We start from the raw sequence: 26732 nt of genomic DNA, 5'->3' as shown, positions 1-26732 counted from the left end.
AGGTTGATCTGATAGTGGGGTTTACCTCTGAAGAGTGAAGGGGAAAAGTGAGGGACACTTTATTATTTTATGAAGTCTCAAAAAGTGGTGACATTTGTTGCTTCTTTCCTGGCTTTATTTGTTCCACTTGATATTTTTGAAACTGTAATTTTATTAAGTAAAAAGGGATACATTATGAGTACTTATTTTACTTTCTTTTTTTCCATTTGACATTCCTAATATACATATATTTTTAAGCAAATTAGGTTGTAGGAGAAGATGGTATTAAGAAAAGTTGATGGCCATTCAATTTTAAATGGTTTGAAAATATAACTACTACCACCTCACACCAGTCAGAAAGGCCATCATCAAAAAGTCTACAAATAGGGCTTCCCTGGTGGCGCAGTGGTTGAGAGTCTGCCTGCTAATGCAGGGGACATGGGTTCGAGCCCTGGTCTGGGAGGATCCCACATGCCACGGAGCAACTAGGCCCGTGAGCCACAAGTACTGAGCCTGAATGTCTGGAGCTTGTGCTCCGCAACAAGAGAGGCCGCGACAGTGAGAGGCCCGCGCACCGCGATGAAGAGTGGCCCCTGCTTGCCACAACTAGAGAAAGCCCTCGCACAGAAACGAAGACCCAACACAGCAAAAATAAATTAATTAATTAATAAACTCCTACCCCCAACATCTCTTAAAAAAAAAAAAGTCTACAAATAGGGAATTCCCTGATGGTCCCATGGTTAGGACTCAGCGCTTTCACTGCTGGGGCCCAGGCGCAGCCAAAAAAAAAAAAAAGTCAATAATAATAAATGCTGAAGAGGGTGTGGAGAAAAGGGAACCCTCCTACACTGTTGGTGGGAAAGTAAATTGGTGCAGCCACTATGGGGGACAGTATGGAGGTTCCCTAAAAAACTAAAAATAGAGCTACCATATAATCCTGTGATCCCACTCCTGGACATACAAAACTCTAATTTGAAAAGATACATGCACCCCAATGTTCTTAGCAGCACTACTCACAGTAGCCAAGACATGGAAGCAACCTAAAAGTCCATGGACAGATGAATGGATAAAGATGTAGTATATATAATGTATACAATGGAATACTACTCAGCAGTAAACAAAGAATATAATAATGTCATTTGCAGCGACATGGATGGACCTAGAGATTATCACACTAAGTGAAGTAAGTCAGACAGACAAAGACAAATATCATGATAACACTTATATGTGGAATCTAAAGAATATGATACAAATGAACTTATTTACAAAACACAGACAGACTCACAGACATAGAAAACAAACTTATGGTTACCAAAGGGGAGGGGAGGGACAAATTAGGAGTTTGAGATGAACATATATGCACTGCTCTATATAAAATAGATAATACCAAGGACCTACTGTATAGCACAGGGAACTATATGCATATCTTGAAATAACCTATAATGGAAGAGAATGTAAAGAAAGAACATATATATATATATACACATACATACATATATATATAAATAATTGAATCACTTTGCTGTATACCTGAAACTAACAAACACAACGTTGTAAATCAACTATATTTCAATAAAAATTTTTAAAAAAATACTAAGAACATTGAAGGTATTTGTTTCAAAAAGCAAAGCTGATGTCATGCCTCCTAGTCCCTTTCTAATTTAAGGACCTCAGGAACACAGAGTTTAGTTGATTTTACTCTTTTTTTTTCCATTGCACACTATTTCCACAAGTCCTTGCTAGGCTCCTCTCTAATGAAAAAAATTTTAATGTTTTTCTCCTTTATCCCCCCATTTTCAATCACACTTCTCTTCCTCCTAATATACCTACCCTAGAATATTTAACTGTATAGCACAGGGAACTGTATTCAGTATCTTATATACTTATTTTGAGCTTTCACTCAACATTATGTCTGAGAAAGTCATCTATGTTGTTGTGTGTATTAGTAATTCATTCTTTTTTATTGCTGTATGGTATTCTATTATATGAATATTTTACAATTATCTGTCTATTCTCCTGTTGATGGACTTCTGGGTTGTTTCCAGTTTTTAGTTATTATGAATAAAACTGCTATGAATATTCTTTTTTGTGTTTTTTAAAAATCAAATGCCCTTATTTCTCTTGGGTGTATACTTAAGAGAGCAATTGCTGGCTTATAGAACAGATGTATATTTAGAGTTCATAGATATCGCCAGTTTTCTAAAATGGTTATGCCAGCTTACACTCCCACTAGCAATGCATGAGAGTTCCAGTTGCTCTATATCCTTGCCAACTGTTTGTCATTCTATGGATAGTAGGTGTATAGCAGCATCTCATTGTGGTTTTAATTTGCATTTCCCTGTTAACTAAGAATGTCAAGTGGCTTTTAATATCCTTGTTAGCCATTTGGATATCCTCATATGTAAAGTGCCTTTTAAAATCTTTGCTTATGTTTTTTCATTAGGTGGTTTGTCTTTTTCTCATTGAATTTTAGGAGCTTTTAACACATTCTTGTTAGGAATCCTTTGTCACATACATGTAATTGGGAATAAATTCTCACAGCCTGGCTTCTCTTTTCATGCTGTTAATGGTGTCTTTTAACACCAAGTCCTTTTCAGGAATTAGGTAATAAATATATTTTATATGACACATATAAAGGAGAGAGTTTATCTTATTAGGTTATCAACATGTACAGGGTAATAAAATTTATGTCAGTAACATCAAATAAAATCTATTTTAAATGACCATTTTATTCATTCAAACATACATTTCAATATTCATCCCGAGTTAATTATGTACAAGGCACTGTGTCTTGGGAACACACATGCCTGAGACTCTTCTTGCCCTCAAGGAACTCCATGAGGTTGGCAGAGGATAAACTGCAATAGTGGAATGAGAGAAATGATAATAGATATGTGTACATTTCCATGAGATCAGGCTAGAGTGAATGAATGTACTATAAGGGAGCCCAGTGGGAGGGACATTTACCCAGAGCCTTTAATGAAGAGGAAGGAGAAAAACTTTCTGGAAGGGGTATGGAAGGCATGGAGGAGGGGTCAAATGCAAATATTCTGCTCTCGCTAAAGCACTTATTTCTAATATGTGGTTTTCAGACCACCTGAACCAGGTTGACCTGGAGTACTTGTGAAAATTGCAGATTACTTACTGCCTTTTACCCTAGAACTTCTTAATTCAAACCTTTGGATGTAGGACTTGATAATCTGCATTTTAAACACACCCCTTGAGTGGTTGTGGTCTTTTTTAGACCCTTATTTTTGAGAACCACTGAACTAGAATGTAGGGGAACCAATATGACACAAGACATGGTGCCTAGAACCAAGTTATGAAGAGCCTTTCCTTGAAGTTCATGCTGAAGAGTTTAGATTAAATCCAAGTGGACAATATAAGGACATTAAAGGAGTTTTTAAAGAGAAGAAATTTAAAAAATCAAGATGAATGATGTTGATAAATTGAGTTCTTTCTACTCCAAGGAGACGGAGAAAATCATCATCAAGGAAATCTGTGTGACCTATCTGATAGTATTTGAACCATGCCTTGACTAAAAGTCAAAGGAGAAAGGAACACTTGTATTTCTTTTTCTAGATCAGGGATCGGCAAATTTATTCTGTAAAAGGCCAGACAGTAAACATTTTATACTTTGCAAGCCACATATTTTCTGTTATACCTACTCAACTCTGCTCTTAGCAGGAAAGCAGCCAAGCAGCCATAGAAAATACATACATGAATGGGCATGACTTGAGTCCCCACAAAACATTATTTACAAAATCAGGCAAGCAAGATTTGGCCCATGAGAATTAGTAGTTTGCCTTCTTTAGTTCTAAATAACTTCACTCGATCTAGTTAAAGGCTTAACATCAAGAAGTTTGACTCGTGGCTCTCTTCTCCCCCCAAATCATGTGCAGTACCTGCCGTTTTAAATAAATATAAATCTGAAACAAATCACGATGAAAAAAATTAGCAAAAGCTAGATTGTCATATATTTTACAAGAAAGTGCCCTAAATGCTGAAAATGTAATGAGAAATAAGGGGGAGAAGCAGGAAGACTGTTTTAGTCTAGATTAAATAAAAAAATTGAGACTTTACAACCGAATGTAATGCTTGAGGCTTGATAGGATTCTGGATCAAAAGAGGAAAAAAAAAATCTGTAAAGAATATATATATATATATATATATATATATATATATATGACACCTGGGGAAGTTTGAATATGATCTACATATTAGATGATATTAAATCAATGTTACATTTCTTAGATCAGATAATGATATTGCAGATATGTAGAGAATGTCTTTGTTCATAGAGATCCAGGCTTATATTTAGGGGTTAGCGTGTTGTGAAAATGGTTCAACAAAAACAGAGAGAGAGGGCTTCCCTGGTGGCGCAGTGGTTGCGAGTCCGCCTGCCGATGCAGGGGACACGGGTTCTGCACCGGTCCGGGAAGATTCCACATGCCGCGTGAGCGGCTGGGCCCATGAGCCATGGCCGCTGAGCCTGCGCGTCCGGAGCCTGTGCTCCGCAACGGGAGAGGCCACAACAGTGAGAGGCCCGCGTACCGCAAAAAAACAAAAACAAAAACAAAAAACAGAGAGAATATGGCAAAATCTTACCAATTGTTAAAGCTAGGTAAAGGGTATATAAATTTCACTGTACTATTATTTCAACTTTTCTGTGGCTTTGGCTTTTTCAAAAAATATAATTGGAGGAAATAAATATTGCAGAGTTCAATATCCAGTATGCTAGTTTCTCCTTTGGAAATGCGAAAGAGGACTGGGCCGCTTCAAAAAAAGTTAATTCCGTATTAGAATTATACCATAAAGTAATGGAAGTCCTCGTAGACACGCTCATTTTCAGGCCTGGAGGTGTCATTTAGAACTTTTGGCTCTGCCTCACCGCAGACCCACCGCAACCCCATCTGCCTTTGTTTTCTCTTTTGCTTCCCCCAAGTTGCCTGAAGGAGGGATGTGGAAAAAAAAATCCACATTCCACAAGTATATGACATGTCATAAAACTGTGGACTGTGGCCATGCTCAGAGCTCTGCCCCACATCCTTTCTGGCGAGGGTGTCCCATATTGTGGCCCCGACATTGTCGCTGTTGACATGTTGAGTCCCTTCTGTGTGGAGTGTGGGAAGTCGATCAGAAGGGGGTGACAGAGGCAGAGCTGCCAAGGGGACAGAATCATCTGTTTATACAGTTCTCTTCTGTCTCCGGTTTTGAGTCCTCGGCTCTTTTATCGCCCTCTGCTTTCTGGCACAGCCCCGACTCCTCTGGGGGTCATTTCCGGAGTGGAACCCTTGCTCTGTCACTGCGCCTTTCTGTTTCTGTTTCCTTCCCCTTCCCCTGGGCAGTTACAGATCCTTGTGCTTGAAAATCGCTCGAAGGGGGACGGGGTGGTAGGCAGTTGCAAATAACTAAATTTAAATCGTACCAAACATAGCTCTGATTTAGGCTGCAGTATAAATTTATCCTGAAAAAATATATATATATATGTATAATATGAAAGGAAAGACAAGTAAGAGTGCTGTTTAAAAAGAACAGAGCTAACAATAACAACCACAAAAGCATCGTACATGTGAAAAAGCATGAGATTTGCCGTTAGGTAGACCTGGACCTGAATCTCTGCAATGCCACTGACTGGCAAATTACTTAACTTCTCTGAACCCCAATTTCCTTATGTCTAAAATGGAACAAGTAACACCTACTTCTTATTAGGATAAAATGTTGCAATATATTCTTTCTTCTTGGCTAAGAAACGTCTAGATATCTGAACACTGATCTAGTATAACTGCTGGTTCCACCTAAAGTAATCCTTTATATTCCACAAGGATGATTGAGTACACAGCCAACCTGGGAGAAAGGGGGCAGTTGGATACCTGCCCCCAGGGCAAAGTGGAAAGCCCTTCTTTGAAGTCTTTGCAATTCAAACGCATCCAGATATTATCAGTGTTTCTCAAACCTTTAATGTGAACACAATCACCTGGGGCTCAGGTTAAAATGCAGATTTTTATTCCAAAATCTGGAGTGGGGCCTGAGTTCTGAACTTTTATCACGCTCCCGGAATGCAGCTGCTGCCCTTCCCCAAACCACACAATGATGAGAAGACCCCAGGGTCTGTACTGAATAGGAGATCTCCCAGACTGGGAACTCCTAGGACTTCTTAGCCTCCTTTAATCCATCTTCATTCTCATTTTCATTCTGGGGCAGCAACTCATTTTAATGCCCATATTTTTAGTTTTCTTTCTATTAAATGTGATGTTCCTTCCACCATGTTTTAACGAAGTAAAACTCCTTTTCCAAAATAACTAAAACAGAGTGTGAGCTGCCAGTTGAATCCTCACTAAGGAATTAAATAAACCATGAGCATCTCCACAAGCATGAAGGAATGAGTTTTGCTGTGGAAAGTTGGGAATGAGAAAGGAAACTTGGCAAACAGCTGCTCAGTGTGCAACCTTGGCCCCCGGGGCCCCAAGGGTGGGCAGGAGACCTACAGTCTCTTGCAACTGTGAAAGTGAAAAAAAGGGGAAAGCAAAGCTTTAGAGAGGCGAACCCGTGAACCTGTGCTTTTAGGCTTCTTTCTTCACTTCCCTCTCCAGCCTACAAGTCAGTGCACGCATAGCCCTCCCTCCTGTGGGAGCGACTGGGAGCCCAGGACTTGCCCAGCAGGTTCTGGCCCGTTCAAGGCCTCCCTTGGTGAGTCCTGGTGGCTCGCAGGGCCCAGAGATTTTTAAGCAGCTTGACTTAGCATATGTTTAATGTCAGTGAGTTGTTAATGTGAAAGAGTTGGCTAAATTTCTCCTCTACAATCACTGAAAGAAGTTTTGAGGTTTTAAAAAAAAATCAACCAAAGCAACAAACACTTATGGAGAGTCCATTAAAAGCTAAGAATTAGGTTAAGGACTGTGGAAAATCAAGTTTAATGAGACACTCCACTGTCTTAAGGAGTTTTCATATTATTAAAGGAGATAGACAAGCATTTTAAAAGCCACAAGACATGAATAAATGCTGTAACAGTGAAACGAGTAAGAAGGTACAGCTAATCAGAGATGAGAATGATGGAGTCCAGTAAAGTATAGTCTGTTTTTGCCCAGTGAGTGCCACAGGGCTTGTTACGTAAATGCACAAATATTCAGTATAAATGAACAGATGAGTGTGAAAAAGTGAATGCAGAACAAGACCTTAATCTCTTAGAAAACTAAACCAGTTTTTTTCCTGTTTCTTTTCTTTTTCTGAACTATCATCTGCTAGCCTCACATGGCATGCAGCCCTCACACTGCGTTCCATCCTCTCCTCTGACAGCAGTTAGGCTTAGAGTACAAATCACCCCTCACTCTGCCTTTAATGGGCTTTGGGGGTGGGGTGCTACTTGTATATTGGTAGCTATATCTGTCAGTCATTTCCCCCGGCTATTAGCAGGTATCCTGAGAGCAGTCCTATAACCCTCGAAACAACTGTTGCCAATTTTCTCATTGAAGAAAACAGGACAAGGAGGAAGAAACAGGAGACAGCATGGGGAAGGTGCACTGACAGTAAAGGACTGAGCTTGTCTGGAAGGACAGTTACCCAGCAACCTGCAGGTGGTCAGTCATGCCTCAGAGCCATGTGGGGCTGAATGAGACCAAAGGCCTGTGCCCTGTTCAAGTGGGAAGGTGCCCTGTTGATTGTGTTTTATTGTGACACTATGTGTGCTTAATAACCATCTTTGAGGAAAATTTGCAGAAGACTTTGAAATGGGCAAATTTAAAAAAAAGATTTAGATTTCCAGGTGTCCTTTTAATGCAATACTAGGTGGTGTCACGTAAGCCCACCTTTCAGGGTTTATCTCATTCTGTAGGGTCTATGCCTTTCACTGTCTTTGAGCTATTTTACAACTCTGTAATTTGTAGACAACTGACAGCAATGCCAATAAGTCCTGTTCATAGAAATGCAACTTTATCAAGGTGAATGTGCTGTTAGTTCCACCATATGGAAGAGGCCAGTTTTGCCTCTATTGGCAAATTTATTTCAGTGCTCCTATTTGCCTGTATATGTATCTGTTCTCTGAAGTCTCCTTTGAACTGGTGTTTACATCTTACTGGTTTCCTCATTAATTGAGTTAAGTAAAATATTTGACACACATCCATTTTATATTTGTATGAAAGTCATGATAACAAGGCATCAGATATTCATACCTCAATGGCAATGGAGAAAATAGATCAAATGCAAGTTTGTAATTATGAAAGATAGTATTTTGTGTACAAAGTGAGTATTAAAACTTTATCCACTGGAGCTGATAACTTTAAATACAACATGTTCAAGTGTGGTAGTTCTAAGAGAACAATTTGACACCTTTACATCTTCTTTTTCTTATTGTTTATCAATGGGAACTCTTTGCAATCTCATTGGTGTAGGGGAGGAAAAACTTTTCCTCTACCTTCTTATTGTAAGAGCCTGTGGCCTGCAAACTAAATTGACAAAAGCTAGATTAACAGGAGAAAAGGTTAATTCTGCATGTACACATGGGTTTTACAGAATGAAAAAGTGAAAACCAAAAGAAATGGTTAGGTGAGCAGAAACAGACTCGAAGACTAAGAAAACAAACTTATGGTTACCAAAGAGGAAAGGTGTGGGGGAGGGATAAATTAGGAGTTTGAGATTAACATGTACACATGACTATATAAAAAATAGATAATCAACAAGGACCTACAGTATAGCACAGGGAACTCTACTCAATATTCTGTAATAACCTATAAGAGAAAAGAATCTGAAAAAAAAATAGACATATGTATACGTATAACTGAATCACTTTGCTGTGCATCTGAAACTAACACAACACTGTAAATAAATTATATGCCAATACAAAATAAAAATTAAAAAAAAAGAAAAAGAAGAAATGGTTAGGCCTGGAAAGTTATATACCATATTAACAAAGGGTGTTAAGTTGTGGAGGACCGGTCAACACAAAGTAAAGGAGTTTGGGCTTCTAGGCATGGTAAATTATGGGAAGGTAAATATACGGGGGAGAAAACGAATGGAAGTTAAGGGTTATTTTAGTAAACTTTGTTTATGCAGACTCATCTCAGTTCAGACGTTTTATCTCCTGTGATAAGTGTTGTTTTCCTCCTCCTGGTGCTGGAGAGGGGAGAGGGCCCACCTTCACAAAGGGAATTTAATGCCTTGCTTTAAGTCACAAAGGGGGAGGGCGGAGAGTTCCTGCTGTGTCTATTTCTTAATTGTCATCAGCTCAAAATTATCCTTATGCTAAAGTGGCATATTTTGGCGTGGCGTATTCTGATCCCCCTTCATTGACACAAATTTAATTGCTTTATTTATGCCTGCTCCCTGATGTTGCTACAATATGTACATTATTTCTCCTGACGTAATCACTGAAGATCCCCTTTAAAGCTTTCAGAGCCAGGTCTGCACTTCCGCATGGCTGATCTGCCTTACATTATTTTCTCATCACATCTAGTTCCCAAGACTTCTTACCATTAGGGATCCACGAAAGAGAATCTAGATTGGATTGGAACTGTTGCTTTAGCCAAAATAATTAAAGTTATAACCAGTTCAATCTCCAGAGGATTTTGAGAATGATGTAACAACCAACCCTATTTCATTTTCGAAGTATATAGAGCAGTTCTAACATGTAGGTGCTTCACTACTCTTCTAGACTGCACCTTCACGTACTAATATGGAGTGACATATGATATATTAAATGAAAAAAAGCAAAGTGCAGAACAAGGTGTACAATATGCTACCTTCTGTGTAAAAAACGGAGAAAGATCAGAATCTATATTAGAATTTGCTTGTATACAAAAGATGGGAACAAAACTGGGTATTTTGGAGGCAAAGATAGAAGGGAGATTTTTAGACTATATACCGGTTTATGCTTTATGCTTTTTGAACCTTGTGAGTGTATTATTTATTTTTTTAAAATTAACCATTTTTCAAAAAAATTTTAAGTATAATGTAGCTCATTAGGCTTTTCTTAAGTTCCAGTTTCAACAACATGTTAAAAAATAAAATAAATAGTGAAATAAAATGTGAACTGTAAGATTATGTGTGTATATATTTGCCTGTGCTCTATGTGCCCGAATGATCCATCAGAACAGACTGTGTGCTCCAAACAGATGACCCCTGGCACACCGTGAACACAGTCACTACCGATCAATAATGATATTATGCATAGCCTTTAATTTGCAAGCAAAAGAGGTTTAAAGAATGAGAGATTTGACATATACACACTACTATATATAAAATAGATAACTAATAAGGACCTACTGTATAGCACAGGGAACTCTACTTAATGCTCTATAATGGCCTATATGGGAAAAGAATCTAAAAAAGAGCAGATATATGTGTATGTATAACTGTTTCACTTTGCTGTGCAGCAGAAACTAACACAACATTGTAAATCAACTCTACTCCAATAAAAGTGTTTTAAAAATTAAAAAAAAAAAAAACGAATGAGGGAATTTGTGTTAGAAAAAAAAAAAGAAAAATTGCAAACATAAGACTAACACCTGACATTCTTCTTCCCTGCTCCCCCATTCTAAATCTCCAAAAGAAAGACCTCAGTTTCCAGGGTACTCAAGCATTTTAGTTACAATTGCAGCTACAATTAAACTATGTTTTAAGATGCTTGGGAGCTTATCAAGTCTTTGGTCTGTATTGGAAGTGCATGGGTCAAATTATTTACACGGGGTTACATAAAGTCTTACAAAAAAGGATACCTCCCACTTTGTAATATTACTGAAATCTTCATTTCACACAGGGCTGGTTAGCACCCATAAAGGAAAGGCCCTAAGCATGGAGCTTCTGCTGACTCTAGGGTCCCTCTCCCACATCAATCCAAACAAAAGCAACGCAAATAGAAAATAAATATCAGAAAAGCTGGCAAGTGTTTTATTTTTCCCAAAGTGACCACTCTAGTGCATGTTAAAAATATAAAATGTCTCAAAGCCTTTTCTCTTCTATATTTTGAGGGGGGCATGCCCTGTTTTGTGAATACCTTCAAGCATGGGCTTCCGTTGCCTGCTGGGTAATCCAACAATAGATTTGCTCTACATCGTTACAGTCAAAACAGTGTTTTCCAGATGTTAAAAGCAGATAAATTTGAATCTTAGCTCCACTATTTACTAATTACACAACCTTGGGCAAGTCAGTTGGCTTTTTTGAATCTCAAGTTCCTCATCTTTTGAAACGTTCAAAATAATACCCACCTCTCAGGCATCTGTGAGAAGTAAGAATAGTTAACACCTATGCTTGCTGTACACCAAGCCCTGCTCTGAGCACTTTAAGTATCACAAGTCATTTAATCATCAAAAGGACTTTAGGAGCTATGTACTCGTGTCAAACCTCAGAGGCCTGAGGGACATTGAATAATTCCCCAAAGTCACACACCTGGCAAGTGTCTGAGCCAGGATTTATAGCAAGGCAAGTCTAGATCCAGAATTTATGCTCTTAACCACCACAGAATACTGATAGTGCTTCTGTGATGCGCTGACAGACTAAAGTAATAGTGGATTATATAAGAGAGAATTTCTTTTCTTTCTCAAGCAACAGTCTGTGTATCAGCATTCAAGTCAAGCACCCAGGCTCCTTCTATATTTGTGTTCTTCTGCCTCGACGGAATTGCCTTCATCCATCTGGTCCAGGATGACTCATCATTATACACACATTCCACTCAGTCAGAGGGCTGAAGGGGACAGGCAGATATGCGTCTTCCCTGCAACAGCATCCCTCTGAAGTTGCACATCTCACCTTAGCAAACTTCCTGTTGCCTAGTATGTGGGCATACAGACACATCTAACTGCAAAAGAGCCTACAAACATAGCTTTCATTCTGAAACAGAGAGGGAGAGGGAAGGTGGTAGAGAGGGAGAGGAAGTAAATGGAGCAAAATGTTTAAAACTTAGACAATCTGGATAAAGTGTGTATGGGTGTTATCTATACTATTCTTGCAATTTTTCTTTTTTAAAACTGAACTGAAAAGTTCAGTTTTAAAGTTTTTAAAAAGTCTATTTATGACAGAGAAAAAAGGCTATATCTACTACTTAGTCAGAACTTAAATTCCAGGCCCTATGCTAAGTACTTGTGGCAAAAACTGCAGTTTTTCCAATCTATTCTTCTTTTCTTCAGAAAGTAATATAACCCTGATCTGGACGGGCGTGTGTGTGTGTGTGTGTGTGTGTGTGTGTGTGTGTGTGTGTGGCGGGGGGTGGGGGTGGGGGCGGGGGTGGGGGCGGGGGGGGATTGGCGTATGGGCAAATCCTGCCACCTGTTTTTTAAATGAAGTATTTTGGAGTACAGCCACTTGTTTATATATACATTTTTATGGCTGCTTTTGTGCTACAATGACAGTTAAATAATCTGGCCACAAGGCAGAAAATATTGGCTGTCGGGCCCTTTACAGAAACAGTTTGCTGACTTTTGCTCTAAACCAGTTGGCTTCAAACTTTAATGAGGGGGCTTCCCTCGTGGCGCAATGATTGAGAGTCCGCCTGCCGATGCAGGGGACGCGGGTTCGTGCCCCGGTCCGGGAAGATCCCACATGCCACGGAGTGGCTGGGCACGTGAGCCATGGCCGCTGAGCCTGCGCGTCCGGAGCCTGTGCTAAAACTTTAATGAGGATTAGAAACACACACATGCATATACATCTTTTCTGAGCCATTTATATCATACTCATTTACCCCTTAATATTTGAGTGTATTTCCCAAGAACATTTCTTGCATAACCACAGTACAGTAATCAAATGCAGGAAATTTAAAATAAATACAATACTTTTTCCAACCAACAGTCTACATTCTGATTTTGTTAATTGTCCCCATAGTGTCCTTTACAGCAAGGGTCCCCAACACCCTTGCCGCGGACCGGTAGCGGTCCCGCCTTTGAGGAACCGGGCCGCACAGCAGGAGGTGAGCGGCAGGCAAGGGAGCGAAGCTTCTCACCGCTTTCCATCGTTTCCCATTGCTTCCCATCGCTCGCATCAACCACCCCGTCCGTGGAAAAATTGTCTTCCACGAAACTGGTCCCTGGTGCCAAAAAGGTTGGGGACCTCTGCTTTACAGCATTTTTCCCCCCTTCCACTGCAGGATCTGATTCAGAATCACATACTGCAGTTTTAAATCTTTTTGGTGAGTTGTTTTTCATGTCTTTCCCCGATTTTCAATAGGCGTAAATTTTTTTCAAAATTCAAAAATTCTTTATTAGAGATATTAACCCTTCATTTCTGATATCCACTGCAAAAATTTTCTTATAATTTGCCATTTGATTTTTGACTCTGCTTATGGTATATTTCTGCCCATGCAACCATGCAAAAGTGTTTCTGTTTTTTAAATGTAATGAAACATCTTTTTGCATCTGGATTTTGAGTCATAGTTAGAAGCTTTTTCCTACACTGAAGTTGAAGGTGGAATTCACCTATGTTTTCTTCCAGTACCTGTATAATTTCATTTTTTACATTTTGATCTCTGATTCATTTGGAGTTTGTTTTCAGGTGAAGTGTGAGGAATGAATCTAATTTCATCTTTTTCCAAATGGCTACCCAGTTGTTTCAACAGCACTTATTAAAAGTCCATCTTTGCCCCAGGGATTTGAGATCCCATAGTTATCATATATGATAACATTCCACATGTAGTTGGGTCTATTTCTGGACTTTTCATTCTATTTCATTGGTCTGTTTGATTACGCATGTGCCGGTATCACACGGTTTTAATTATAGAGGCCTTGCAGTGTAATTCAATAGCAGGCACGCGAGTCCCTCCTTGTAGCTCTTTACTTTGCCATGTTTTCCTAAATATTCCAAAATGTTTATTTTTCCATATGAACTTTATTTCAAATCAACTTGTCTAGCTCCAGAAAAAAAGTGTTGGTGTTTTTGTTGGGATAACATTAAAATTCCGGATTAGGCACAAAACTGATATTTTGAGACTAGAGTAAGGGACTTTTTCCATTTATTTCAATTTTCTTTTGTGTCTTTCAAGAGTGTTTTATGGCTTTCTTTGTATGGGTGTTCAACATTTTTTGTAAAGTCTATTCTAAATATTTTATCTTTTTTGGGTGCCTCTGTAAATAGGCATTAAGAAATTTGAGGTTTAGGAGATTTAAATGTAACATGTTAATTTTATATCCTGTTACCTTACTGAATTACTTCATTGTTATCTAAGTTTTACAATTAATTATCTAGGGCAACACTGTCCAATTGAAATATAATGTAGTCATTCATATAATTTAAAATTTTCTAGTAGCTAAAGTAAAAATTGTTAAAAGAAACAGGTGAAATAAATGTTAAAAATATGCTGTATTTAACTCAAGATATCAAAAATTTAGAACATGTAATCAAGAGTAAAAATAAAATATTTAAAAAATTTTTATATAGGGTCTTCAAAATCCAGTGTGTATTTTATTTATTTACAGAATATTTCAACCTAGACCTTAAACTTTTATCAGAAATATTTTGTGAATTTAGATTTCATAAATTTTACAGTTGGAAGAGTATATTCACATACCCAAATTATTCCAAACATACTTAAAAGTTTTCTTGTGACTGAAGCAAGTACCAAAAAGATCATTTTCTTTTAATATTTGTGTCCACATTGACAAAACTTGTTCTTCTTTAGAAAAACTGACATGACTTTGTAGCAAAAGCATCTATCTGTTAAATAAATTCACTAATTCTTGTGTCAATTCTGTATTACTAACATCAAATTTTAAAAGGTATTTCATAAATTGAAATTCAGCCTTGAAGTGAGGAATTAAAATCTCCCAGGGGTAACTCTCAGCAAATGGGGATAAGAATCTGGATAAATACTCCAGCACACCGTTGTTCAGGTGGGCAATTCTGAAAACCATTCTGTAGGCTTCGCAGGAGATTACGTGGACCTATCCTCAGGGGTGACCTTGATAATGCACCCTTGCGTCAGCTTTCCCTCCTTCCCCAGCTTCTGTGTTCACTCTGGCTCCCTGGGAATAGCTTCTCCAAAAACAGCCTGTACCTAAGTCTTTATCTCAGGCTCTTTTTTTAAAAAGGAAATTCAAGAAAAGACGGAGATCTACCAAGTTTGGAGCATGGGCATGTGTAAATGGTGGAATGCTTGCGGAAAAACAAATTAGAAATATCTGGTGAGTCCTTAAAATATTAATCTGGATTTTGATTGAAAGGTGAGACCTAGAAATATAGATTTAAATGTATTCATTATTAAATTAAGTAAGGAGAAAGGCAATGTTAAAAACTGTAGTCTGTACTGTGGCTATGTAAGAGAATATTCTTATCTTTAGGCATATACAACTTATTCTTAAAAGTTCAGAAAAATATGTATATGCATATATATGTATCTCCTTATATACATATATGTATACATATATGAAAAGAGAGAGAGAGAGAGAGGGAAAGAGAGAGAATCTGGGGAGAGAGAGAGAATCTGGGTAAAGAGTATATGTGTGTTCCTTGTACTATTCATGGAGCTTTTCTGTAATAAAATTATTTCCAAATAAAAAGTTAAAAAAAAACTACTATAGAGTTTCTTTTCAAAAACAGCAAACTTCAGTCATATAGCTTCAGGGTCAGCAGCCTTTTATGTTTTTACCACCTACCTATAAAAAAATTTCCTGAAATGCTGACAAGCTAATATTGTCAAAGGCTCCACATTTGGGTTCACTAAGAAAAACAAGGAAACATTCACTCGGAAATGATTATAAACAGTCACACTTTCCCCCACTTGAAAACAAAAGGTAACGTTGGCTATTGCCTTTAAAAACTTGGCTGGCCCTTTCCTTACTGTGATGACCTGGTTTGCAGAGGCACTGAGAAAATTCATTAAAAAATGGTAAAACAGCTGAGATGTTGGATTTGAAGGTCATGTGCTGATGTAATTTCTTCCCTGGATTTCTTGGAAACTTTGCTCAGGAAATCTCTTGCTGAGTTAGTAAATAAAGACAATACAGATATAATGGGGAGAAGGTCTGTTAATGAACCAACAGCACACTGGCCAGCAACTTGAACAAATGCCTGTGAGGCAGCTCTAACATGTCAAGGCTGAAGAACTTTTACAACTGATAGCACACAATTCCTTCACTTGCCAGAGTTTACTATTTGGCAGAGCTCACAACCGTCATCTGTTCTAACTGCTCATCTGCAGTTTTCTGCAGTCTCTAACGGTACCTGTCAGGTCATCATCCGGTCTATGCCTAAATATGTCCATTATGCTTGAAACCGCACTATTATTCTTTCTCCTTGTATAAACAATGATGTTCATGGCATTATTTTTAATAGTAATTAACAAATTAGGAAGACCTTAATGTCAGTCAGTAGAAAAACTCATAATTCATTGAAATTCTGAGTATTATTAAAAAGGATCAGTTGGATTTATAGATACTTATTTAGAAGAAAAAAGTTTACAATATATCACTAAGCAAAAAAAAAAAAAAGAGAGATTGTAAAATAGTTTACATAACATCATTCTGATTTTTTTACAAAAAGTTATAAACTTTATCTCCATCTGCCCAAAAAAGTCTGGAAAAATAAATTCCAAACAATTCCAAACCATTAACAATGGTTTCCTGTAGGGAGGATGGTGGAAACAACTTACTCCTACTTCTTGTGTTTCATTGTGGTGAGAGTTTCCCTTACACTTCTGACCTCTTGATTCTTGTTCCTATTCCACTCCTTGGAGGTGTGTGGGCAATATGATGGGATACGCTTATTCTCTCTGACTCTTATTTCCAGGTAAGGAGTAGGCATTAGAGAAATATCACTCCTGGGTGAAGGAGTAGATTGGCAGGTTTGAAGAAGAGCGTTGTCTCTTTCCCTCTGGAATCTGACTCTAGCAGAAACCACCCTTCTGCTCTTTCATCCCATGCTGTAAGTTATGGGGATGGACCCCCTTAGGTGAGGAGGCCGTGGTTGTAACGGGTTCCCAATAATTCACTGACTGGGGCAGATAAGTGCTATCCTGGGGTTTGGTATTAGCAAGCCCACTGCTGCCTTCTATCTAGACTGTAGATTATACAGTAGATCTAGCAGTAGCAAATCTGATGTTTTGCTATCTGCCTGATTCCTTATTTCTCATTGGTTCTAAACTTGGATGAGTCATAAGTATCATTCATTGGAAGCCCTCAAATGCGAAAACACTATTTTCTTTTTCTTTTTTATGCTTATATATTGTCTGATTTTTTTGTAATGGTGAACATGTATCAATACTACATAGAGAGATATTGATACCTCTAGATATAGAGGTATAAGATCATAAAATCTATATCCTCAGTTTTTACCTAATATCAGTATTCTTGTTTCCTCTCTGATTTGTATTGTCCTTCATACTTCAGTCGCTTAAAGCAACCACATTGCCTTCCAAGCTTAGGAGGGGTGCTTTTCCTTGATCTACTCTCTACTCCCTTGGTCACTGGACACTAATTCTCTTGTTCCATACATACTTTCCCCTATGATAGAAACCATCTAATTTGGCTTCTCTCAAGAAGATCATTGCCTCTCTATTCCATTAAGTCATTCCTATTCAGACTAGGGAAAAAGCTTTTCCTATTTTTCTAGACCCCCCAGAATAATTTTGCTCTGGTGACAGACTAAGAATGGTCTCCCAAGTATTTATGGAATGTCTCCTTCATTTTCCATATCAAGGACTTCAAATATATAAAATACTATGTCCTCTCAAATCTTTATTTTTCCAGGCAAAATATTCCCACTTTTTTCAGCTATACATCACATGACATGGTTTTGATTCCCTCTAATGTATTGGCCACTCTCCTCTAAATGGCCCCCAGTTTGCTGATAAGCCTCCTAAAAGGTGTTAAGGAATGATACCCACAGAGGAATATAGTTCTCTGGGTGTGATCTGAGCAGTGCTGAACAGAAAAGGGTCACAACCGACTTGTTACAAGGATGGTACACTCTTAGCACAGTGGGAAGACTGGTGGTATACTTATTGTATGTGCGATATTGGTGATCATGTCAGAGGATCCACTCATATTGGGCTTACTGTAATATGAAACACATAAATCACGTTCAGCCATGCTGTTGGTAAAATAGATTCATTCCTCTCAACATACAAACATCTCACGTTACTTCCACACTAAATTATAAACGCCCCCATGTTTTCTACAGTGATCATCTCTTCACAACAAAATATCCTTCCTCCTTTACTGTCTATCACTGCTCAATCCAGGTGATTCTGATCTGAGTACTTTGAAGTTACTCTTATAAATAATGCTAATAAGAAAAATCCAATAGTCTCTTTTCAGGCCCAGTCCTGCCCTCTAGAATGTTGACATTGTTGGCCACTCCCTCATTCTTGGGTTCTAGATTCTACTGCCTTCCAACTCCCATAGCACTTTCAAGGTTCCCTTCCCATTTCAAACAGTTTCTCTTCAGGCTGTCCCACCCATATCTCTGTTATTATCCCACTTAAAACACATCAATGCCTCCTTATAGCAGTTGTTCACAAGCCATTTATATATTGGAACCATCTGGGGAGCTTTTAAACATAGCTAAGTCCAGGCCCCATCCCAGACAAATTGAATCAGAATTAATATAGAGACTCCTGGATTTAAAAACCATCAGAGATGGCCCCTACTTTTTGGTCCAGCATCACCTCTCATCCCTTACCTAATGATCTAACCATATTAAATAGATTTCTTCAACATGGGCTGTTTTCTCTTTCTAGGTTGTGCACTGTCAGTTTAAGTGTCACCTCCTCTGTGAAGCCTTCCCTAGGTCTACATCAACTACACACTATTTTTTCCTTACTATTTAATTCCTTTGACTTGATAGTGAGACAGGGTTTAGGTTGAGTCAAGTTGGTAAAGCTGTAGGTATGCCCAAATCAAGGAGCCAAGAGTAGGGAGGGGTAGAAGGTAGAGTATGAAGAAGGGGTGGTACTCATATCCCTTTCAAAACCTTCACACGCATGTACATAGACACACACACACAGACACACAGACATACACACACACAGTGAATGAAAGTGGGGTCCTCTTCAAAGACCTTAGATTGCAAAGAAGTGAAAAGAAAGCATTTGGGGAAGAGATAAAGGATGTAGGAGGATTGTTTTATAATTAAAGGATCAAAAGAAAGTAGGATGTAGTCGGCTGGGGATAATAGTGAGGGAGAAGCGATTGTCTTTTGGCAAAGGGCCTTGGGTGACTGGAATGAGAAGTTTGGGGCAGACATGAGGGAGCTTGTGGGATTTACATAGCTGGTGGGGTGAGGGGTGTGTGGTCAGCAGCTGTGGGCAGCTGTCTGCAGCTTCTCAGAACCAGTTTTTGATTCTGAACTAGGATTGTTGTAAAGGTCATTGGTCCGTTGTTTGTGGTCAAACTTCTTTCTAGTTTTGAATACTTGTTCTTCTGATTGTTTCAAAAGTTGCCGTCCTGTGATTTCCCTCGTAAACTATCTTAGTATCTTGAAATAGAGAATAATATTGATTGCCTACCCAACACCATTTCCCATTTACTCTTTAAATAACTTCTTTCCCATACAGCTATGTGCTTTAAAGAAACATGATTCCATTCCCACCTCCTTATTATGATTAGTCTAAAGTTTAGAGCAATCTGTGCATGGCGTTTCCCAGGCAACTGTAATTGGTTTGGGGGATGTACCTAACCCCAAATCTAATTGGTTAGGGGATAGGGTTTCTCTTCTTCTGGACACACAGAAGAACTTTTGTAGCCCAGTGACCACTGACAGCCATCTTCCAACAAAGAGAAAAACAAAGGGATAAACCCGCTCCTGAAGACAGCAAAGCAGAGGGATGCAAAGAATCTAAAGCTTTGATGATATCACTGAGCCACTGAATCAGCCAAACTTGGATCCTGCCCTGCCTCTGGACTCTTTGTTATATGAGAAAATAAATGTTATCAGTTAAGCCATTTCTAGTGATGATTTCTGTTATTGTAGCCAAAAGCATCTTAACCTTCATCTGGATATAATTTAAAAAGATTAAATGTCTTAAACTCACATAAATTAAATGATTATCTCCTCAAAATTTCTTCAACCTTCTTGAATCTTGGCCTTAGTTCTCTCTTTCCAATATTGGTTCTAGAACTCTGCATTCAAATATCACTGAGATGCACATACTGCTGCTACCACTCAGCTCATAGACCTTCCAGGAAAGCGAGGGAGGACTGAGATGAGAGCTCCTTCCCCTTCCCAAGGCTTGGAAAGGAGTCAGATTGATTTTAACTTACCTAGTACAGGAAGCAAGTTGTTAAAGCTTTTTAAAATTATTATTATAAAATAACATATGCATCTGAGATAGCTCTAGAATGGAATTCCCAAATGATAGGACTGTATGATTTGAAAGAGGAAGAAAAAGTTAATGTGTCATCTGGTGTGTGAATATTTTATTGTCATTGAAAAAAGTTGTAAGTCCATTCATCACACTTGGTTTGCTACTCTATATCCTTTGCTTGTTCTTCAGAGGAAAACAGAATAGTTTTTGTAGCTACAAGAGGCACATCTCTCAGTTCCTGAAAGTTTTGTAGAACAGCAGCAGGAAAGAATTATTTCCAATGATCTCACAATTGACACAAAGTTGTAATTTCATTTCTCTTCAAGAAGGCGGTCTTTCAGATATTGAAATTAGAAGGCTTTTTAAAAAATGATAATACAGAAGAGACAAATTGACACTTTGATGATGATTCTTTGTCTTTCCTGTCACTATTGGCAACACAAGTCACTACTAAGGTGACTTCCAAAAACACTTAACAACTGTAAAAATTACAAATTAATCAAATGAATTAAAACTTAGGAAAGAGAAAGTCCAAGCGATCCTTCTAATTAGGGAATATAGACCAAAAGTAGAATATTTCACAGTCAAATTTAGTATACAAACAATCAAGGAAACATATATTTTGAATTATTTGCATGTCTGCATTAAAAGTTTAAAATATCTTAAAAGTTTAAAATATCTTAAGTGAAAATGATAAAAATACATTCAGAAACTATGGCTTGTGGAATCATTACTTCTCCCTCTTCATAGCAAGAAGACTCTACAATAAGATTAGGCTGTCCCCACCTCCCCGTGTAAATTAAACCTCCCATAATCACTCTCTATCCAATTAACGTTTTATTTTCTTTAGAGCACTTATCGCTCTCCGAAATGTTCTTCTCTATTTGTTGTCTAATTCCACTAGAATGTAAACTCCGCAAAAGCAGAAACCTCATCTAGTGTATTGCTTCTGTGTTCTCAGCAAGGCACTTAGAACATCTAATGCCTTTTAGGGGCTTGGTAAATATCTGTTGCATACATAAATTATGGATAAATAAATCTTGGTGAAAATATGTTTTAATTTACAGGGGAAAAGAAAAGACTCTGTACAGTATATCCTAACTAATTCAATTAATTAGGAAAATTTTCCCCGAGAAGTATTAATAATGTGACATTGTTAACAGATAGGCATGGGCATTTAGAAGCTAGTTATGAAAAAAGAATGCAAATATGTACAGATCCTTTTTAATACAAAAAATATTTACGGAATGATTTGAATTATTTTAAACGTTTCTAAATTTAAATCTTCCCAAGTTGAAAGGTGTTTTACTAAGAAGGACAAATGCCATCTCGAGAATATTTATGATCAGAGATTTCTGACCCAGCCTGAGACCCGGGGCAACAATCACCAAAAGTAATTCTTCTAATTGCCCTAACTAACTAACTACTCTTTCACATGTAGCCAAAATCTCCAAAGATGGTGAAAACTTGCCAAACACAAACTATACTCATTTGTTCAGATTGCTATGACACAGCACCATAAACTGGCTAGCTTATAAACAACAAACATTTATTTTTCACGATTCTGGGAGGATTGGTGAGAGCCCACTTACGACATGGCTGCCCTTCTGCTGTAAACTCACAGCGTGGAAGGGGCGAGAGATCTCTCTGTGGCCTCCCAGATGGGATAAAGGTACCGAACCCATTTATGAGGGCTCTGATCTCATGACATAAGCACCTCCGAAAGACCCCCATCTCCTAATACCCTCACCTTGGTGGCGAGGATTTCAACATATGCATTTTGGGGAGACACAAACATTTGGACCATAGCACAGACAGACAAAAATGGCAGAGCCAAGAGTTGAAATTTCAGGTGTCTAACTTCAAAGCCTGTGCTTTTTTCAATATATAATATTTTCCAGTAAATCAGAGTTTGATGACATGTCAGACATGAAAATGAGATAGAGAGAAGGAACAGTTTAGAATCGTTTGGCATTTACAAAATACCTGCTTTTCATGATCTTAAAATTTTTGTGGTTAATCAAAAAGTGAAGGTCACATTAATAAGGTACTAGATGCGGTCAGACAAAAGTCAGTATCAGGTAATACATACAAACAGCATGTATGACGTTCCATCCAGGGAAGACCATTTCCATCATCATCACCATCAATTATTGAAGAACCTACTGGATGACAAAGTAGGTGTTATACTAAGGAATTAACCCAAGCATTTGAAACAGTAAATTTGATACTCCAAAGATCTTATTTCTTGAGTTAACTACAATTAACTGGAAAGCTCAAATGTGTTGACAGTATGTTAGTGTGAAACAATTAAGATATGCATCTTTGTCAAGCAAATTTCCTCCTCACTTCCATGCATTGGAAGCCAAATGCATGATTAGTACAGATTTGTTCAAAGGGTATAAAGTGGCAAAAATGGTGAACTAGTAACTGTATATATTGAAATTAAATGACAAATACTTGCTCTTTCACCTTGAATATTTACAGTAATATTTTGTTTCCTCTATGAGAGTCTTACTGCATGTAATAGAAAAGAAAATAAAAATGTCTTGAAATACAAGAGAATCTGATAAGGTCATTTGTAACATTTCTGAAAAGCTTTGAAATGCGGTCTTTAAAAAAATGCAAGTTTTAAAAAATGTCATCTATCAACATTTATTTCAGATTTATTCCAGCACAGATCAATACCTGATATAACTAAAGCATTGTTTTTCTCAATGCAAATGAAAAAAAAAAAAAAAAAGGAGCTTCAGTTAAAACAAGCCACATAGACCCAAATTTGAGATTCTCATAATTTTTGTCAAGTTCTACTAGAAAGTCTAAAAGTTTTGTTTGGACTTCTAGCTGGACTGGGAGTATAGAGAACTTTGCATTTAGGCACAATATTCCTAGTTACCTTTTTGCCCAAAGCTAAGGTTATCGCTTTCGTAATGAGTATTAATACTTCCTGTAAAGCAATCTGCTTTACCACCTGTTGTTGAAAATATTCCATTTTCTTTCACAGTTGCTAGAAGATTCCTCTGCTTACATTTTGATTTCACACAGCTTCTGTGAGCCTTTCATTAGAAAGAAATCAATTCTGTAGCTCAATTAATAGAAAATGTTTGTTTATATTCTAAACAATCTGATCAGGAGTGGTTGAAAGGAGAGCTAAGTGATTCAAAAGAGGGAAATAGAATATGCAGTTTCGAAGCTACCACTGGCCGAAAGCCAAATATATTCCAGGGCTGCTCAGTGACCAGCAAGACACAAATTGATCTTGGTTGTAGTCATAGAGGGCAAGCAGGTGCTTTTGACCCCAAACAGTTGCATTTCTTGGCCTCCTCTGTTCTGGCAGTGTCATCTGTAAGGCCAGGTAGCAGAAGAGCCTGTAGGACTAAACTCTTTGCTGTAACTGACTTGATTCATCTGGTGGGGGAAGCCGGCCCTTTGCTGGATTTCAGCAAACAATTGCTGTGGCACCGTCTTTTATAAGCATAACACTCAAGAGAAAATACATATTAAATTTCGAAAGGCTGTTCTTGGGTCTCTAATCTCCATACTTTTCTTTGAAGATCATGCTTTCCATGAATATAATGGAGCATCATGAGAAGTTAAATAATATAAATATTGAATTATAAATTCTTATTAGGAAGTGAAATGATGTGACTAAATTTTTAGTTTTGGAGAAATATTTTCTGTTTTAACTGAAAAATAAAAAGTGTACATTTAGGAAAGAGGTATAGAATAGACCCCATCTCAAAATTCATACCAATTTTTAGGAGACACAGAGAAATTAAAACCCACGGCTAAGCCTACATAATTACAAATGCCCATTTAATCACATGAATTCAGCCAACAAAGTAAATTCCATAAAAATCAATAAAAGTCTCTTTAGTTTTCTTTTCAGTCACATAGATGAGATAAACAGTTGACTAGTTGAGGATATTTTTAAATGGCCTTTTAAATAAATATCTGTTGTTCTTTTATTTAATCACAAAAGTAATACATGCTTATTATGGAAATTTTATAAAATATGAAAAGATCCAAAGTACAAAATAAAATTATCCATAAAGCTATTGTTCAAGTATAATCATCATTATGTTTTTATTGTATGTCTTTTGGATTTTTCTATGCATAAATTATATGTATGTTTACAAAAATATTGGGTTAAAATTGTATGCATCATTTTGTGACTTGTTTTCCCCCTCAATATTATACACAGTTTTCCTTTATTCTACTACATTTAATCTCTTATGACTGATATGTAAATTGTTGTCAGTGTTTTGTTAATATAAATACAGCTGCAATAAATGTCTTTGCAAATAAATTTGTATATCTACTTTCCATTATCTCATTAGGGAAATATTAGCACTGGAATTCTAAGATAAACACTTAGCCTTGTAGAAACATTGAAATAAATTATACTCTTACAAATGTGATAATAAGGCTAGTTTGACGATGCCCTAGCTAACACTGGGTGTTATCAACCACCTGTCTTCATATGTAGACAGAGCATAATCTAACAAGTGCAGGAGATGGACAAGTAGATATATTTCCTTGTAAATGGTCCAGAGATTTCCCCTGAGTTTCCTTTATGCTCAATTATAATATGAGTCAGAACCAAGTCTTCAAAAGCAGGACAAAGGGACTAAATTGACAAGAATTTGGGCCACCATGTCCATAACTTTCCTGTTGACTCATTTGTTCCTGCACACTCATGTGCCTTAGCTCTGAGGCTGCCTTTGTTTCAAGTTACTCAGTAAATCACAAAAGTCAAATCAGCAACAAAAGAAGTGAGTTGGAACACAGTACAGTGGTTGGCGCTTTTATCCCTGCAAGTTCAATGTTTTATTAAAGTATATTTGTCTATTTATCCATGAGACTAAAAAGCTGTGATTTGTTCCATCTTTTGTTACCCACAACAAAATCAGTATATTGAAAACAAACAAAACCAAATTAGTTTCCTAAGAAAATTCCAAAGGAATTACACTATCACAGGCATCAACAGTGTTTTCTATAAAGGACCAGATAGTAAATATTTTAGGCCTTGCCAGCCATATGGTCTCTGGCACAATTATTCAACTCTGCCCTTGTAGTATGAAAACAGTAATAGACAATATGTAAGCAGATGAGCGTGGCTGTGTTCCAATAAAACTTTATTTACAAAAATAGGCAGCTGGCTGGATTGGACCCTGAGGCTGTACCCTCAGGCAGACCCTCAGTCTGCCAACCCCTGCTCCATCTTACTATTTGATTGTAAAGAAAAAATACACCAAGGAATGTTTGTATAATTATCTTCCTGAAATGAAATCATTGTTTATATGAAGTGAAATCATTCTTTGCATTAAGATATAATTTTTATTAAACATCTGTTAAGTGTGAGGGATCACATGAGCCCCTGACATTCTAAGAAAGGGCCATAGAAGGGACAAGTCAAAGAAAAGGGCTGAAGGTGAAAGGGTCTCCACAGGGTGCCCTTTGCCTCACCCAAATAAAACTTAATACTGAAACTCTTCTAAAGTATCTTAGAACTTATAAATCTTCATAGTTAGGAACAATGCTAGACCCCAAAGCAAAAACAGAGCTCTGCTCGGTGAAAAGGGACAGCTGTACCATCACCAGTGAAGAGCGACCATTATCATCTTGATCACTGAGTATTAGTATTGGCAGGTTTGTTGCACATTATCGATTATTTTGGTGCTTATTTGGAGATAATTTTCAAACATTAGCTATCATGGCTAGTAAGAGCAAATAACAAAGGAGTGACGGAACGGCTTGAAAGTGCTTGCGAGAGGCCTGAGATGACAAAAGAAATGTTCAAATGTAAAGTCAGAACTAATACACAGTTCTTTTATAAAACCACTTAATATAGCTGTCAGATTGTATACACTTTTATAGTGTCACTTTGGCTCTATGAATAAAAGGACTTATGTATCAATGAGCTAACATGCTCAAAAGTTCAGAAGAGACTTTGTATTCTTTTCCTTCATGACACAAACCTTTCTGCCAAAGAATTTTGGCTTCTGTTGCAGATTAATTATGGCCACAAATCCTTTGACACTTTTACTGAGAGCTGGGCTCTATACTCTCTCAGATTCTCTGACTAAAAGAGTACAATGAAAGCCCCCTTTCTCAGTTTTCAGGCCTAGGTCTCAGGAGCCTACCATTTTCATTTTCTGTTTCTTGTAACACTACACTTGGAACCATGAATGGCTGAGTAAGAAGTCCAGTTACACTGCTGGAGAGTAGGAAATCCAACTATCTTGGGACACAGAGAGGCCCCAAGACCACATGAAGAGGAATAGGGGCCCAGCTGAGCCCAGCCCTGCAGCCATCCCATCAAGGCATCAGCCATGTAGGCAAAGCCATCTTGGACGCTCAGGACCAATTCAGTGGCCAGAATGTTAGCAGAAGAATCACCCAGCTAAATCCTTTCCAAATTCCTGACTCACAAAATTGTGAGATATAATAAACGTTTTGTTGTTTTAATCCACTAAGTTTTGGTGTACTTTGTAATGCAGCAATAGGTAACTTGAGTAGCATACACGAATGA

At 37.7% G+C, this 26732-nt stretch overlaps 1 long non-coding RNA gene across 3 annotated transcripts in view; it reads right to left on the bottom strand.

Moving 5' to 3' along the window:
- The window catches only part of LOC117196746 (uncharacterized), a 72402-nt gene that overhangs the window by 17859 nt on the left and 27811 nt on the right, over positions 1-26732 (bottom strand). For all 3 annotated transcript variants that reach the window (XR_004477075.2, XR_007477183.1, XR_007477184.1), the window contains one exon: positions 22290-22362. This is a non-coding gene — a long non-coding RNA (uncharacterized LOC117196746). The remainder of the gene's footprint in view (positions 1-22289; positions 22363-26732) is intronic.

The sequence above is a fragment of the Orcinus orca genome, chromosome 4 (assembly GCF_937001465.1).
Source record: "Orcinus orca chromosome 4, mOrcOrc1.1, whole genome shotgun sequence".
NCBI lineage: Eukaryota > Metazoa > Chordata > Mammalia > Artiodactyla > Delphinidae > Orcinus > Orcinus orca.
The sequence above is the reverse complement of the archived record's forward strand: the minus strand, read 5'-3'. Positions and strand labels throughout refer to the sequence as shown.